The sequence below is a fragment of the Protopterus annectens genome, chromosome 8.part0 (assembly GCF_019279795.1).
Source record: "Protopterus annectens isolate FY-2018-M chromosome 8.part0, PAN1.0, whole genome shotgun sequence".
Taxonomy (NCBI): domain Eukaryota; kingdom Metazoa; phylum Chordata; order Ceratodontiformes; family Protopteridae; genus Protopterus; species Protopterus annectens.
The window spans coordinates 34,766,590-34,783,770 of NC_056741.1; the positions used below are offsets into that span (position 1 = coordinate 34,766,590).

The following is a 17,181-nucleotide window of genomic DNA, read 5'->3' on the forward strand; positions in this document are numbered from 1 at the left end:
TAGTAACAACTGAGACTTATGGATTATAAATGAGGAGGGCTGAAAGAAATTATTTTTATTTTATGTTCTAGTAACCAGATATGTTGACTGGTCCACAGACCCATTTTACCCTTGATCACTGTTTGGTCAATAGTAAATACAACAGATGAATAGGTTGCTAGGTAGATAGGTAGATATATAGACAGACTGATAGTCAAATAAAGAGAATTGAGCGTAGCTAATAAACAAGCCTATTTTGGGGAGGAAACCAGCATATGTTTTTTTTAAACCACACACACAGACCTAAGGAGAACATACAAATTCAACAGAAAGTCACAGTGGTCATGAATGAGCCCTGGACTGTGAAACTGTAAGGCAAGGATATTAGCTGTGTCAGAGTCACACAGTCAAAGGGCTATGTAAGGCATTCCTTATGGGTGGCGCAGTGGCGTAGTGTGGCTCTCCTATGGGACATAGTTCTCCGATTTGGTTCTCAACTATGATGCCTTATATGTTGTGTCTACATGTCACCCATGTGCCCATGCAGGATTTTGCCAGATGGTCTACTTTCAAAAAGCAAACTGTAGGTCAACTGCCAATCCTACATATTAGCCATAGGTATGAGGAACTGTGTGTTTGCAGTGTGTGTGTGTGTGTGTGTGTGTGTGTGTGTGTGTGTGTGTGTGTGTGTGTGTGTGTGTGTGTGTGTGTGTGTGTGTGTGTGCGCGTGTGTGTGCACATTTGTGTGTACCTTTGGATATGGCTATATGAGTATGCACTTGGCAACAGACTGGCATCCTATCAAGGTTTTGTTTCTCTACTTTGCACCCACTGACTGCATCTAAATCAGATACAGAGGGAAAATGGGGACTGAATAAATGAATGAATAAAGGAATGAATGAATGAATGAATGAAGGAATGAAGGAATGAATGAATGAATGGGGCTTCTTATCGGAAGTAAGGGGACCATATGAAAAATTGAAGTGAAACACTATTTCAGAGCAGCAAATTGTGAAAATTACAGCACTGCAAGATATGTTTTATTATAATAATCTCAACCATAGACTTAGTATCCATTCTGCATGTATTCTTTCAGATTCTTAACAGATTATCAAAGTTTCAACATTTTGAAAGTCATATAATCGGGACCATATGATCGAAGTTTTGAAACTTTAAATGTTTTGAATGGAGATCGTGGTACAGCATGGAATAGGAAATTTACCCTTTTCTGCAATGTAGTGCAATCTCGGATTTGGTATATTTAATTAGCAGGGGGTGTGGGGAGTGCTGGGGAATGTTAAAAATGGAATTTTTTTTTTTTTTTTTTTTTTAATGTTCAAAGTTCTGAAACTTTGATCATATGATCTCAGCTATATGAATTTCAAAGTTTTGGAACTTTGATAGCCTAACATAGATTCATTCTTTGACATTTGCGGATGCAACCCTGATATTCTCAGGATCACAGTTCTGGTCCTTAATTTCACTTCAAGTCCATTAAGTGAAATTTATAATGGAATTATTTGGACAAGTAGAAAAGAAAATGTAGAAGGGGCAAGGAAACCTAGTTCAACTAAGAAACTATGCAGCAGTTCTTCATTGAGAGAGTTGTAGATAGATGAAATTTGCAAGAATGGATTGTAGAGTCTAAAAGAGTTGAAACATTTCAAAGGGTCCTGAATGCTCATAGAGAACATAAAGAAAGTTGTGTGGCTGCCATGGAATAGCTGCAATACTGAAGCAGAACAGACTTTAAGTCGACTTCTTTATATTATGTTAGTTCATCCATTGTTCTTGTATGTCTCAAAACCTCCTGTCACTATATAAGTAACAATCTACCAACGCATAGCAGGTTACAGGATTGCTCCCTGATATATTCTGCACCGCTACTCATTTTATGAAGGTCTGCAAATATTTTCTCATCTCCCTATTTTCAGATAGCATTAAGTTCACTCCTATGAAAACTTGATATATTCATTTCTGTCCTCTAAAGTGACAACTCATCTGACATTAATAGGCTGAGGCTGCCAAGCTATTTCACTGCTACGTCTGTACAAAATCACTTAAACCTTCTTTCTCTGCTCTGTCTCTGTGCTTTCTTGTTACACACAGCTCTGATGCTCTGCATAGCTTTACAGCTGAACCCAGTACCAGCAGTGCATGTTCCTACTATCCACCACAAAATGGACATGAGTTGCATACTGCTTGTACACTTAAATATTTCACTCTGTCTCTCACCCTATTTACCAAACGTTAGTAACAACGTGACAAAGGCAGTACTAAACCTTCCCTGTCTATCTTGCTAGCTCACCTAGCCATGCATAAGTTGACACCAGTCCTCATCCAGTCCACTCAAATTTAGAACAAGGCTGTGCAAACGCTTTTCTCACTCTGGAGCATCATAAACACAGCTCTCTTGTCCATGATGATGATGATGGTGATGACTTTGTCTTCCATAAAGGTAACAGCCACCCTTTGACCATGTTTCACATAGATAACTCGGACCTGCTAGCTGCATCTATCTACCTTTCAAGAATACTTTCAACCATTAACTTAATTAATTCTATGGTAGGCTGGCTATATGACATAGAAGGATAGACTCCTACTATGACCTAGCTGGTCCAGGTTTGGCTAACATCCTGGGGACTTTAGTACCCATTCAGAGAAGGAGAGGAGGAAGGAATCATTGTATGTTAACCTCACCAAGAAGAGAGGTTGGGGAACATGTGACATTGAGTAACTCTTCCTAATGAATCTGTGGTGGAGACCATAAAGGTAATGGGACCATCAGCTGGAGATGGGAGGGTAGGGCTGACCAATAGCTTACTTCCATCATACATGTAAGTATGGTAATGGCCCCACATCAAATCTATTGCACTTCCATTCTCCTGAGTGTTTACGCAGCATGCAACAAATGGGATATTAAGGCTGCAAACTTCAAATCCCTTGATAGCTGCTGGCATGATGACTATAGCACAATCATCTCTGTCCCTAAAAAATAGGAATGGGGGTCTGATTCCAAGCATCTTCCAATTGGCCATCAAGCACAGATAAACCAAAACAAAAAACAAAAAAAATTGACTATTATTACTAACTAAGTCTAGGCTGCTGCAATTCTGTACCTTGCAGACACGGCCAGACCTCCCCGGTGGGTAGGTTGTGACTTCTTCCCATGCCCCTCTGCTGGATCTGCTGGAAACAAGTCATAACTAGTTATAGATCCTCTTCCATGGATCATGATGCGCATGAGGCCTACTTGACCCAACTGGAGTCAATAAAAATATTGCTAAACACTCTGGTCATAGGGGATTTCAGTTATCCCAGCATCAATTGGGAAACCTTCTCTACCCCTAACTTACTAGCACAAAAGTTACTTGACTTTGTTAACTCAAATGTCCTGGAACAAATTTTTCAAACTCCAACAAGAGGAGCAAACATACTAGACCTGGACTTCACTAACATGACAAACAGATGCACCACTGCAACTGTCAGACCCTCATTAGTTAAATCTGACTACAAATCAGTTGCCTTTGAACTGGCACTAACACCAGAACTCACAAAGGGTGAAGTCCGACTAAAACCTTCACCAGAGCAAACTATAACCTTCTAGAGGAAGGAATAAATGCATTCCAAGCCCCACCCCCAGCTGGAAGTGGTAACTACACCAAAGCTTATACTAAAGCCCTGTACAATCACTTGTTTAAGTGTACAGAGTCAGCTGTTGCAGAGAGAATCAAACCCAGAGCCCCGGGTAAAAAAAAGCTGCCCTGGTGGACATTTAGCATCAACAAACTTTACAATAAACACAAAAAGTTGCTAACTATGAAAACTAAGGCAATGCACCAACAATGTAAAAGCACCCTCCTCAGCCGGCAAATAAAACAACATGTAAAATCCTCTAAGGATAACTTTGATAAAAACTTAGCAATCGCAGCCAAGGATAATCATAAGGCCTTTTACAGCTACATATGCAGCCTAAAAGGTAGGACCCAAGCATGTGCTGAACTAATGACTAACAGTATCACACACACAGATTCCGCAGAGATAGCAAACCTGCTAGTGCACAGATTTGGTGAAAATTTCACTCCCCCCTCCAAACTTATCACAAACCTGACCCCAACCCCCCCCCCACCCTACATATCTTGAAAAGCAGGTCATTAAACCCTTGTCTAAGGCAAAAAAACACAGCCTCTATGGGACAAGACATCACCCCCAGACTGCCTTCTAAACAAACTAAAACATGAACAAGCATGACCATTAAGTACCCTATTCAATCACAGCCTAACCACTGGCTATGTTCCTGTGGAATGGAGAACAGCAACAGTTATTCCCCTACACAAAGGTGCCTTAGCAACATACTCAGGGAATTAAAGATCCATAAGTCTGACCAACCTCATCTGTAAAGCCATGGAACATATAATCATGGATCTAATAAATAAAGACATAGGTGACCTTGAAACCTTAGATCTGACCCAGTTTGGCTTCATCAAGGGCAGATCCTGCCTATTAAACCTGATGGATTTCTTTAAAAATGTGATCAGGGCCACTGACGAGGGTAAATCTGTGTACACAGCATACATAAACTTGACAAAGGCCTTTGACACAATCCCACACTCACGCATTACCGATAAACTTAGGAAACTGAATGTAAACCCCTTTGTTGTTAGATGGCTTGCCAACTAGCTCAAAAACTGGTCACACACTATAAAAGTGGGTGACTTCACATCAACCAGCAGACCTATCACCAGTGGGGTGCCACACGAGTCAGTGCTGGGCACCCTACTGTTTGATATATACTTCTCAGACATTCAGGCCAAAACGAAGGGGCTGTGGCTGGCCAAGTTTGCAGATAACTGCAAACTGGGTGCAATTATTAAATCCCCAAATGATATCAGTGTACTTCAGGATGATCTTACACAGAACAATGACTGCTGTCTTAGTCACAGTCTCAAACTGAATGCAAAGAAATTCATCATTATTCCCTTTGGAAAAAACAATGTCCCTTCACACTATCAAATTAACAACAGTACCTTATGTACCTATGATATACTGCGGTGGTGGTGCTGCGGTAGCGTTGTCACCTCATAGCAAGACATTGTCCTGTTCAATTCTCAGCTAGAGCGTCTTCTGTGTGGAGGCATACGTGAATGGGGCATGCCTTCATTGAAGGTTGTGCGTCAGGGCTGGTAACCTGGTACATAAAAATCCACTACCAATCATTAGAGGACCGGAGTTCCGCTGTGGCGACCCCTAACCGGGAAAAACCGAAAGACACAAACAAACATACCTTATGTACCTATGAAGTGGTAAGAGAAATGGTATAACAAGTAGACTGTGACCTTAACTTTGACCACCATGTGTCTACTGTAGTTAGGAAGGCTTTCTATGTAGCACACTTGATTAGCAAAGGCATCACCTTTAGAGCAAAGGAGGTTATAACCCCTCTATACTCATCAATAATTAGGCCCATGATTGAGTAAAATGCCCATTTCAGCATGTACCGTACAATGCACCTGTAGCAATTGGAGAGACCTCAGAAGTTTCTAACTAAGATGATTAAGGGACTCCAGCATGTGCCTTACACAGACAGACTAAAGTCCCCGTCACTATAATCTGTATCGTATAGACTTCTTAGGCCTGGCTTACAGAGCAATCTCCAACCAAAACCTAATGAATTTGCTGTACATACGTAAATCAAACAGGACTACAGCTACTCATTTCAGGGACCTAAATATGGCCTGCAACTTGAATAGGACATGCTTTAGGGGCAGAATGTCTCCCAGCGACTGCCAAGTCTTTCAACTAGGCTGCCAATTCACATGAAGCAGAGCACCTCTGTGACACTAAAGGAACCTGGATGAGTGGATGGGGCACTGTAAATTTGTACAGGGAATAGCTCCCACACCCCTCCTGGACATGGGCAGTCATTAATAAATACAATAATGAGTATTGACTAGAGTATCTATGGTATTACATTGGGATGAAACTGCTAGGCTTGAAATGACCTCCAGGGAGAAAGCCTAGTAATCTCCTATGATCCTATAATCCTATGAACTTCCTTCAGTTTAAGTATTTTGGTTTGCGTCTTGCCCCTTAAATAAATTTATTTAATCACCTCAGCATGCTTCACACTGAAATAACCTCCTGGAATAAGAGCAGCGGTACTCCTTCTAACCTCAGTTCACATCTTGTACACCTGTAGGGTCTATATTATTTATTTGAAGCTTCCAAATTTCAAACCTCATATGTTCGAAAACATATGAGCAAAACTTGAATCTTCGAATATATAATAAAAATGTAAAAAAAAAAAAAAAAAACACTTACATTAATGTTCTGAGCAGGGGTGCAAGTCCCCCTGCACCCCCCACACCCCCCTACTTAAATATACCAACTCTGAGACCACACTTCAGTGTAGAAAAGGGAAATGTTCCCATTCTGCACGTATGGAGCCATTGCCTTTCACCTTTGAACTTTTCAAAGTTTGATCATATGGTGTCGACCATATGACATTCAAACTTTGAAACATTCGATAATTTAATAGGGACTCCACCTGTATTGGTACTTGCATCTTATACACCTGTATCAGTACTTTTAAAAAAAGAGGATCTGACACATAATGGAATCTGTTTCAAATCCCAGCTCCCAGCTTCCTGCCCATACATGTCAAGCAGAGCGCCTCATTGGCCCTCTTCAAAAGGAACCTTGATGATTGGATGGGAGATAGGAAATTCACCTCAGGGATCACGTCAGTCACCCTGCTAGACAGGGGTCCAGGGAAGTAAATATTGTGGGAAGAAATATCCAGGGAATTGTTATGGCTAGGCTTGTATAGGCCCTAGGGCTGATAGCCTAGTACCAACCTATGAACCTATGAGACCAGGTGTTCCTCAGAAAGTCTGTAAATGTAATTTCCTCTCTTTGGAGCATCACTGTATCTTTTTACATAAATTCTAACAGTTCCCCATTTCACCAATACTTATGAAAAGATATGCATCTTCTCGTCTTTTATATATTCTTTCAGAAATATTATCCTGATCTGTAAAATACTTTTGTGGTTATTCGCTCTTCTTTCATCTCTGCAAACTCCCTCAGCATTCCTTCATTCAGAAGTAGATCTGTGAACTTTTTTTTCTAGCTACAAGCCATGAGCTTTGCTTTTTTTCAGCATCGAATGCTGTATTGCCTTAAACCTTTTTTCACCTTAAAGGTAAAGGCAATAATTACATCAAATGTCAGGTGCACTCAGGGCCAGATCCATCACTGGGCCTTTGCACTATTTTCTCCAGTTAAATCTACTCCTAATGTTATTCTATAGAGAACTAACTAGATGTATATGTAGAAATTTTGGCTGCTACAGCTAGTATGAAAGAAACTAGCTGCAGCCAGTACAGTTAGTATGAAAGAAACTGCTACAGGTGGTTAGCCTGTCTGTATGTTGCCATCATGTATGCATTAGTTTTCTCCAAGTAATCCATTTTCTTAATTCCAAAAGTTTGCCGGTTAATTGGTTGCCCTAAACTATCCTCATAAGTTGCATTTACCCTTGCATTTACCCTTGCCTTTGTGGTCCTTGTCATTGTCAAAGAGGGTCAGTATTATTTGCCCACCCTTGTAATGCTATATTGAATTTTGAGTTGTTGTTCATCTTCTGCTTGGAAAGATTCTACAGGCTCACCCCCATATCTGATCAACAAATATATTAAAATGCCATTATGTGTTATTTACTGTTGCTATGTTGCTCAGGCTGTGGCAAAAAACAGACTGATGGGTACTGCACATCCACTCAGGCAACCCATAAATAATCTTACCATATATCCTTTGAAGACAATGTTATTGTAAGACAGCACTTAAACCCATATCAGAAAACACTAGCATAACTATTGTACTTGTAACCGTCATCTTCATTGTAAATGCTGCACAGGAAACAATGGGTTTGCATACAGTGTCATAAATTATTTTATAATTCTGTTTGTTGCAGGTAATTTCTTTGAAGATATAGCGTAAGGTATATTGTCATTAAACATATATTGGCGCTAACCAAAGATTCATGCTACCTAACTTAATAATTTACTCTGGCTGTGTATCTCACTGGAAAAAAACTACAGTGTCAAACTCTGAGCATTGTAGTCAATCAGTAAACCGCAGTTTAGAAAGCAAAAATGCTTGTCAGAAATTAACTTGATGCAATGCTGTGTGTAAGCATTGAAAAAAAGTCTTCAAAGAGCAGTACTCAGCAAAGAAAATGATATGTTGTTAGATCGCGAAAGGTGGAAGCAAGCTCTCCACAGAGCTTAGTGAAGGAAAACAGAAAATAGATAGGTCAGTGTGCAAGAATTCTGCAGGCTTAAACATTACAACACGCATAAAGTATACCATAATGTGTTTATCCACAGTCCAATGCAAAAAGCACTATGTGAAAAATGGTAAATCTTGAGGCAAACTACAGATATGATATCTGTTAGAATGGACATGTTGTTTATAAATCAGATATAATGTAAGGTTACCAAAATACATAAAATGTCATTGCTTGCGAGCAGATAGGACTTTCATAGCTCACCTGTTGCTTTGTCTGTTATGATGTAGGTTCTAGTCCCACATGCTCACATCTACTGAAAAATTACATTTTTGAGTCAGTTCATTTCATATTCTGTATCTGATTTTGTTATAACAGTACAGATCTTTGTTTCATCTGCAATGGTAGAGCATGCAGCATTAATAAAAACAATGGATTGAGAGAGAATGAGAGAAGGAAAAAAAAAGACAAAAACTATTGTGCAAAGGAAAAAGACAAAACGGAAGACAGATACAAATAGAAAGGGGCAGATACAGAAAGGTCAGCAGACAGAGGTTAGCCGTACGCTAAGTGTGAGCGCAGAGATGAAGGAGTTAAGGGGCTGGCTAGCTGTATTGGTTCTTAGGAGAAGGGGAGGGGGTGTGTATGCATGTATGACTCTAATAAGCTACTGATCGTGTTCTGTGAGAGACTCTCTCTCTCTGAACTATCAGTGAAACATAATGGAACTAAAAGCAGACGCTCTTTCTCAGCGCTGGCACTTTCTGTACAACTGCCGTTGACTCTGATTACTCTGTTTCTGTGTCTCTCTTGCAAGCTTCTTTTCTCGCCTGGACTCCAGGTTCTCTGAAAAGGTAGGACCTGAGGTTACTTCTGTTGCTTTATCTCTCAGCTGTTGTTATTCATCTGGACATCAATATTTCACAGCTTGTGTCCAGATACCACTCTTTGTTGAAGGCATATAATAAAATCAGAATTTAAGGATAGTGCATACTTACTGTTACCATCTTATAGAGGTGGTAATATATGTGTGTGTGCATGTGTGTGTGTGTGTGTGTGTGTGTGTGTGTGTGTGTGTGTGTGTGTGTGTGTGTGTGTGTGTGTGTGTGTGTGTGTGTGTAAATTAAAAAGACAGACCGGTTACTTGTGGTGTGTGTATGTGTGTGTGTGTGTGTGTGTGTGTGTGTGTGTGTGTGTGTGTGTGTGTGTGTGTGTGTGTAAATTAAAAAGACAGACCGGTTACTTGTGGTGTGTGTGTGTGTGTGTGTGTGTGTGTGTGTGTGTGTGTGTGTGTGTGTGTGTGTGTGTGTGTGTGTGTGTGTGTGTGTGTGTGTGTAAATTAAAAAGACAGACTGGTTACTTGTGGTGTGTGTGTGTGTGTGTGTGTGTGTGTGTGTGTGTGTGTGTGTGTGTGTGTGTGTGTGTGTGTGTGTGTGTGTGAGATATTGACTAAACATGCTCTTGGGGGAGAGGTTCTAACTGTGAACAACAGCTCCTAATCCCCCGCCCCTTTGCAATATCTCACTGACTGAAGCTTGATTTATGTTCTACGATTAAAATCATGATGCAGTCAGAGCTGTTATTAATGTGGACACAGTTTCGCTGTTCAGATGCTTTAGCACCAGCAGGTGGAAAATTCATCACTTTTTCAGCAGCTTCAGGAAAAGAGCTGCCTAGTCTGTCATCGGTAGCAGTGCAGACACCCCCCCCCCAAACCTGTCAGTTTATCTGCTGAACCCCTGGGCTGCTGTTACTCTCACTACTTCATAGATGGAATTACAGGCTTTGTCTGAGGTGGTGATAATGTGCTTTAGCCCCAGTATCTGAACTTCTCACTTATAGCCCTCCATTAGTATCCGATATTTCACTGACTGCCAGAGGAGTCCTAATCTGGGAAATGTGTTTGATCTACATAGTAAACAAACATAATGTAATCATCAGATTTGATTGTTGTTTATAATAAATAACATAAGGTATACTAAAGTAAGTACAGATGTTAATTTAACTGCATGTTTACACTAAAGAGATTCAGCTCCAAAGATACTTCTGTATTTTGGGGGTGGAGAAATGCATTTCTGGGTAGCTGAACTCAACTAGTCTGTAACAGCAATGAACAAATTCAGCACAGTTGTGTAAGTACTTTGCAAAAATTCTTTCTGTGGAAGGAGTTTGAATGCTTCAGGGAAGTACAACAATCTATCTGACAAAATTCTACTTGAACTTCAGTTATACCAACTCTGAAAAGCAACTGAATGAGAATTCCTACAGCTGGGTAAAATCCTTCTTTTGTTTCTGCAGGACAGGTAATTTTAGTTACAGATGGTCAGAACATTGATGGTTTGCTATCTCCAACATCCCCTCCCCTTTAACACTACATTCAGCTGGGAGTGACCATGCAATCATTTCCTTTTGGTCATTATGTGGTCAGTGACTCCTCCAGCATGAACCCTTGGTGAATGCCAATCTCCTGTTATTCAGCACAAATCACATGCCGAATCTTTTAATGTCAGGCTTTTGCAGGCATAACAAAATCATTGTATTGCTCATGTGTCAGTATGAATTTTTAATGTGTTGATAAGATATTTAAATAAATGAAAGCATGTTGATAAAAGCTGCATACATGCTCATTTATATAAAATGTGCAGCAGCTATTTCATGTATGATTGCATTTATCTGTTTAACAAAGGCAGAAAGTAGTCATTGCCTGAATCACTGAACAGCTGAACTGCAATGTCTTTTTTTTTTTCCATCTGATTTCAATGATGCTCACTTTTGCAGCATTTCCATCTAAATTATTCTACTTTAAATAAATTGTTATTTTCTGCAGAAGAGGTATTTCATTTTCTACTAGGGCAGGATGGGTTTACACTTGCTTGAAGGACATTGTACTGTAGGTCAGCTACAGTACACTGACATTTTATTTTGCTTCAATTATTTAAAGAATATTGTACCAGAGCAACATATACTTACTGCAATCATTTGCATCTTTGATACCATATTTGACCATAAAAGTATTCAGAAATATAGTATCCAGACTTCACTAAGGTTTCTACTTTATGCCATATATTCAGTTAAGAAAACACTCTTAGCCCTGTACCCACCCAATATTTAATTTTTGTGATGTTCTATATTTCCTAAGTTCTCCACATTTTGTGCATTATACCTCAGATAAAGTTCACTGTTTAGTTTTTCACATCGTATGCCTTTCATTCTTACAATATTTTTACTAGCTAAAGTAAACTTATATTGAGTGAGGTCTTGCAGTTTCATGTCTTAATGTGTTTAGCATAGGTAGCCTTGTAAAGACAGATGTTTTTAGTGAGGCCTTGCTTATTAAGATTATTTTTGCTGTACTCTTTTTTTGCAAGGAGTCCAATCTAAAATTCCAGTTTCTCATTTTCAGTGTGGTCCTACTTTTGCAACCTATTTAATAGGAAAGTTTACTGACAGCAAAGACTCAGTTTTCAGAAGTACTCTTTATGGTAATTCTAAACCAATGAGATGGGATACAAACTGTTACATTCATTGTGATCCTGCAATGTGTTTAAAACCAGATAGTGAAGCTGTGATTAAAAAGCTGACCTAACATGGGGCAGCATTCTTACTATTTTACAATCACATTTACCCAGGAAAGGCCAGTGGTACTGCAAAGTCTTGCTTATATATAGATTCGGTCAGCACAGCAGTGATGTGTCATCTTATTGTCAGTGCTGCCTTTACATTATGTTTGCAACTGGTGTGCACTGAAGCAGGTATAAACTAATTGCCTTGTTCAGGAATACCTGCTGACAAAACAGGTGGGTGGTGGGACTAGACCCTGCATTCCCACTAGTTGATAACGCCTCCTGAACATTTGTATCATTCATATTTTATAGTCAAGACATTTCTTGATTTTTCAGGTTCTTTATTGGACCAGGCTGACACTATCTGTGCCTGATAGGGAGACTCTGATTAATGCAAAGCTGTAACAGAGCAGTCCTGTTCACTTCACATCTGCAGTTCAGGCTCGTAACACAGAAGCAGTGAGAGTGATGAAGGAAATGTACCCGGCAAGGTTCGCATAGCTCCGTATAATTTAACTTTTACAGGAAGGCTCGCTATAGCACTTGTAAATAGGCAGCAAGAGAGGGTCTGGTAAAATAAAAAATGCGTTAACATCACTTGGCAGGCTTTCCCTAAGTCTTCTTGGAATTATAGTCAATAATGAAGCAAGGATGAAGCAATTAGTAATTAAACAGAGATGTTGTCAATTCAGCTTACAAGTACAGCTTACTGGCTCTGTCACAGAGCAGCAGTTTATGACAGAAGATTTTTTTTTTTTTTTTTGCCCAGGATTATGAGGACCACAATTTACGGATATAGGTACAATTATCCCAAAGAAGACACTGAAAATATTTTGACATTTTCTGCACTGGTAAAAAGACTGATTATTTGTTAGCAGAGACTGCAGAGTGAATGGGAAAGTGATACATTTCTTCACGCCACATTGTTACATTGCTACATCTGCCAACTCCAGCATAGCATAAGCCAGCCTAGAACAACTTTCAATTCAGTTCTAGAATGAAGCCTTTCCATAGTATATGAGTAAGGTGATACCTCCAAATGACACAGTTTGTCTCATTTGTCTGGTCACACATCTAATAAAGAACATTTCTGAATAGCTGTTTAGGTTAAGTATGCACTTTTTGATGTCCACAAGTAAATAAATAAATAAGTGCAATAACTCCCATAACTCCTGACTCAAGTAACAATAGTCTTCCACTGATATTCTGAGGTTTAAAGTGATGAAAGGAAAATGTGTACAGAATAAAGGAAATAATTCCCCTACTCTTTCTCAGACAAGTATGAGCACAGACAACCAGCTAAAAAGGCAGATGGGATTTCATTTAAGAGTGCGTGCATGTGTGTGCCTTCTGTGGAAGGTCGGGTGCCGGGCTGGCAACTTGACACTGTAATACTCCACTGCCAATCATGAGCGGAAGGTGATCCACTGTGGCAACCCCTAACTGGGAAAAGCTGAAAGAAGAAGAAGAAGAAGTTCCAACCAAAAAGCTTACAGAGTGATGTAGGCAGTATCCCACAGACACCCTTACCCAAAGAACCCATAACTGCTGGAATAATTTCCTTGTAAACAGCTTTGAGTCTTGCCATGAATTAATTCCTTCCTACTACCAATGCATAGTCTGTGTAACAAAAATGACAACTTTTCTTGTTACCAGAATGATGAGCAAAACTGGAAAGAAAACCTGTACACACTGTTCAGCATAGTGTCTGTTACTACTAGGCTACAGTTGTTTTCTGATTGAAAATAAATGTCTATTGAGGCTCATATCACATGAGCATAACAGTAGGAGAGCCCTCTCACCCAGTGTAGAACCTTCACCCGGTGTGGAATACGTCATTCCTACAGAAGTCAGCATTCATCCTGCAATCTTTCTGTTTTTGGCCATCTGTCTAATATCTGCACCCTGTCCATGGAAACCTCCTCCATCTGTACAACTTCAACACTTCCTACTCCCGTGTGTACTGTGATTAAATTCCCATAATACTCCAGTTTCCTAGGATCTTGCAAAGCACTTCTTTATTTACTGTATAAACTAGAGTAATCCTGCAATTATAATGATCCAGAACAGCATCACGGATGTCCAGTTTCTCTGACTGGTACTGGTGTACAAGTAGATGATGATTCTCTTGCAACAAAATAAAACCTCATTCTCCCATCTCAAAGGAAAAGCACCATGCCTGGAATGACTTCTTCTTACTCCTCCAAAATCCATAGATCCTTAACTCCTCAGTAAATTTGTCCCTGAAAGGCAGGTTCAACCTTAATTTCCCATCATGGATTAAGTTCTATCTCTAGCAGACTATAGCCTGCCCCATTCCCCACTCGAAACTATAAAGGAGGATCCTTTTCCTAACGGCATCTATTTCCTTTGTGCAAAGATAAAGGGAGGATGAGATGGTGGGGGCAGCTGTCTCATGCCCCAGCCTGTGATGGTGACAATTGATACATGCTGCTTTAAAAAAAGACAGCAGTTTACAAGCAATCATGATTCTGATCACTTAATCACAATTTGCAATTTTTTCTCAAGTTCTTTTGCTTCCTTTTTTCATTCTGATAGCCACATATTAGTGTCCCACATCCTTTTCTGGGTCAACCAGTACTCCAATTAACCACCAGTCCAATGGCCAAACATAAGCTGGGCCCAGAGATGATAGTAAAGATATCCAGAAGGAGAGGGCTTTTCTGCCCTACTTCAAGCTAGGGGTGTTCATATTTATGACTTCCCCTTGTGTCTTCCTGTCCTCCTCCATTGCAGATCTCTTTGATTAAATCAGAGGGGTGGGTGTGCAATGGAGATTTGCAACATATTGCCACATCTCCATGGCATCTCAAACATGTCTCCATCCTTTTTTCTCAATGTGAAGCATAACTCCTAGTATGACGCCCCCTGTCTCCACCAGGGATCAGCACAGGAGATGCCTACAGTACCATCCACCTTCCCAGGGGTGCTAATGCCCATCTCTCCCAGCCACTCCATCATTAATTGAACCTGGGTCCTCTGGGCCATAGTGAGGGCTTTATCCCTCTATGCCATGGGAGCAGCTTAGTCACAACTTGTAAAATGACAAGTTGTTTATTTCTTTCAGTGGTAGCAATCAGTTATTAGGTTGCTATATAAAACATATGTTTATCAATGTACCAGCCTAATGATTTACTGCTACTTCAAAATAAGTGATTAGAATTGTGGCTGTTTATAGAAAGAAGACGGTGCTAAACATGTGTTCTGTCAGTGGTTCCAAATTCCCCTGTTGCAGATCTGTTCCTTCCATTAAACTCCTACAAGCCTGACAAAGGAGAAGTGCTGTGCTAGAGGGGTAAATCTGTATCCCCCTGTACCTTCACACATCAAGAGAATGGTTTGTGTCTTGGAAGCAGAAGCCACCTGCCCATCTTCTGATCTAAGAGTGAACAACTGCTTCAAGATGGCTAAATTTCCCATTCTGAATTAAAATGAAGAAAAGCTGTGCATCTGAAACCTAAGTCATGTCTTTCACATATACTAACATACCAGCTGTAAGGGGAAAGCACTCTTCTTTGTACACTGACATCCTTTCCTCCAGTTTACTCACTCACTCCAGGAATGCAAGGCTTTCGCTAGAAGATTTAATCCACCCCTTTTTAGCCCTCTAGACTAGGGATTGTACTTGTCAGGCACCATGCTTTCTGTCTTGCACAGTACCCAAAGGAAAGAAGATTATTCTTAAGAACAGCAGTCTCACCTGATGCCCCCCAAATTCTAAGAAGCAGAGCTGTACTTGGACAGAAGTACAAAGGGAGTCCATTATTTCTGAATCAGTCAGTCTGTATCTTATTGTCCAAAATCTTCTGGATCGTAATTCTGCCCTAATCCTTCCAAATGAAGGGATACTGTTCTAAAAGAGTGTGCAGCCCCATCACATCTTTAAGCAAAGATGGTTCCCCTGGAATGCTTAGTCATACCACTCACATTCCTAAGGACAGCCTTGACTTTGTTTCAGAATTGTATACTTCTCCTGCCCATAGTAAGTGTGTATGTGTGTAGGGGGGGGGAGTGGGGTATACCACAAAACAATATCTGAAGACTGATTTAGGGACACAGACTTATTCTTCAGTAGGAAATGTTTTTTATACTAAGACCATGTCTCCCTGGCATTCTGATTGGATGCCACAAGCTCTAATACATACATAATTATTTTCTCTGTTTATGAAGTTTTTAAATGTTAACCTTGATTTATTGGGCAGTTTCCTCCCTGATTCTTTGTGCTCCACCTCACAGTATTAGTCCTGTTCTAGCAATATTCCATTCCCCTGGGGGGCCTGTCCTTCCTCCTAGGATACCCATTCTAGCAGAGAACATTTATTTGGAACTCTGCTCCCTATTACTTAACACATTACACTTGGATGCACCTTTAGGTGTTTCTGCACTTACCTCCTAACTCTGCCTGTAGGCATCAAATATTGCTTGTTCATATTTGCATTAAGAATTCCAAAACCATGCTATGTACAAGGTATCAGAATATTTTATTTTGAAACACATGATGACAAACACAACTGTATTAATATTTGACCTCTGTCAGTGAGTATCTGTTAGAGCTGTAAGGTGATAATGTCATGTTTTTAAAGGCTGAAGTGACACTCACTGGGAGTTAAAGGTACCCATTCAAAAGAGGTGCACTGGAGGGAGGGAGTTAACTAACATGTATAAATGCACATTCAAGCAATGTCTTTCAGCTTCTCCCATTAGGGGTCACCACAGCGGATCACCAGTCCACAGATTGATTGGCAATGGATTATTTTATGGTGTCAAGTTGCCAGCCTGGCAGCCAACCTTCACAGAAGGCACATGCATGCACCTACCTACATGTCTTTAAAACTCACTCAACTATAGGAAGGACATGCAGACTCCACACAGAAGGAGCTCCAGCTGAGAATTGAACTGGAGAAGCTCCTGCTGTGAGGCAACAATGCTAATCGCTGCACCACCACAGCTGATATGCCATGTATAAATCTTTCCCATGTATCCATCATCAGATGGAAATACAAGTCAATCAATTAAATCAATAGGATACAGTCATTGTTAGTGCTTTACGTCAGTTTCTAGGTAGTTGAGCAGAGGCCTGATGGTTCATATAAAATATTCTGCTGATAGACTGGGGTATCACTGAATAATATGACAGGTTCAATACTTGCACAGTCTGTATTCTGCTATTTTTTTATACTTCCTGTACCCCTGTATTGGCAAGAGTTGAAATTCAGATCTGGGAAATAATGCAAGGTCAGTCCATGGAGTCAAGTGCTTGTCCTTGCGAACAGCTACAACAGGAATCTCCAGCAGGATGAGGATGAATATATTAACGCTCAGAGGATA

At 40.2% G+C, this 17,181-nt stretch overlaps 1 protein-coding gene across 1 annotated transcript in view; it reads left to right on the forward strand.

Annotated features, from left to right (window-relative positions):
- Positions 1-8,953: 8,953 nt before the first annotated feature.
- LOC122808627 (PILR alpha associated neural protein) overlaps positions 8,954-17,181 on the forward strand; it is a 718,070-nt gene continuing 709,842 nt past the window's right edge. Inside the window, exon 1 of the mRNA XM_044079592.1 lies at positions 8,954-9,123. The gene's annotated coding sequence lies outside the window, so the exon portion shown is untranslated. The remainder of the gene's footprint in view (positions 9,124-17,181) is intronic.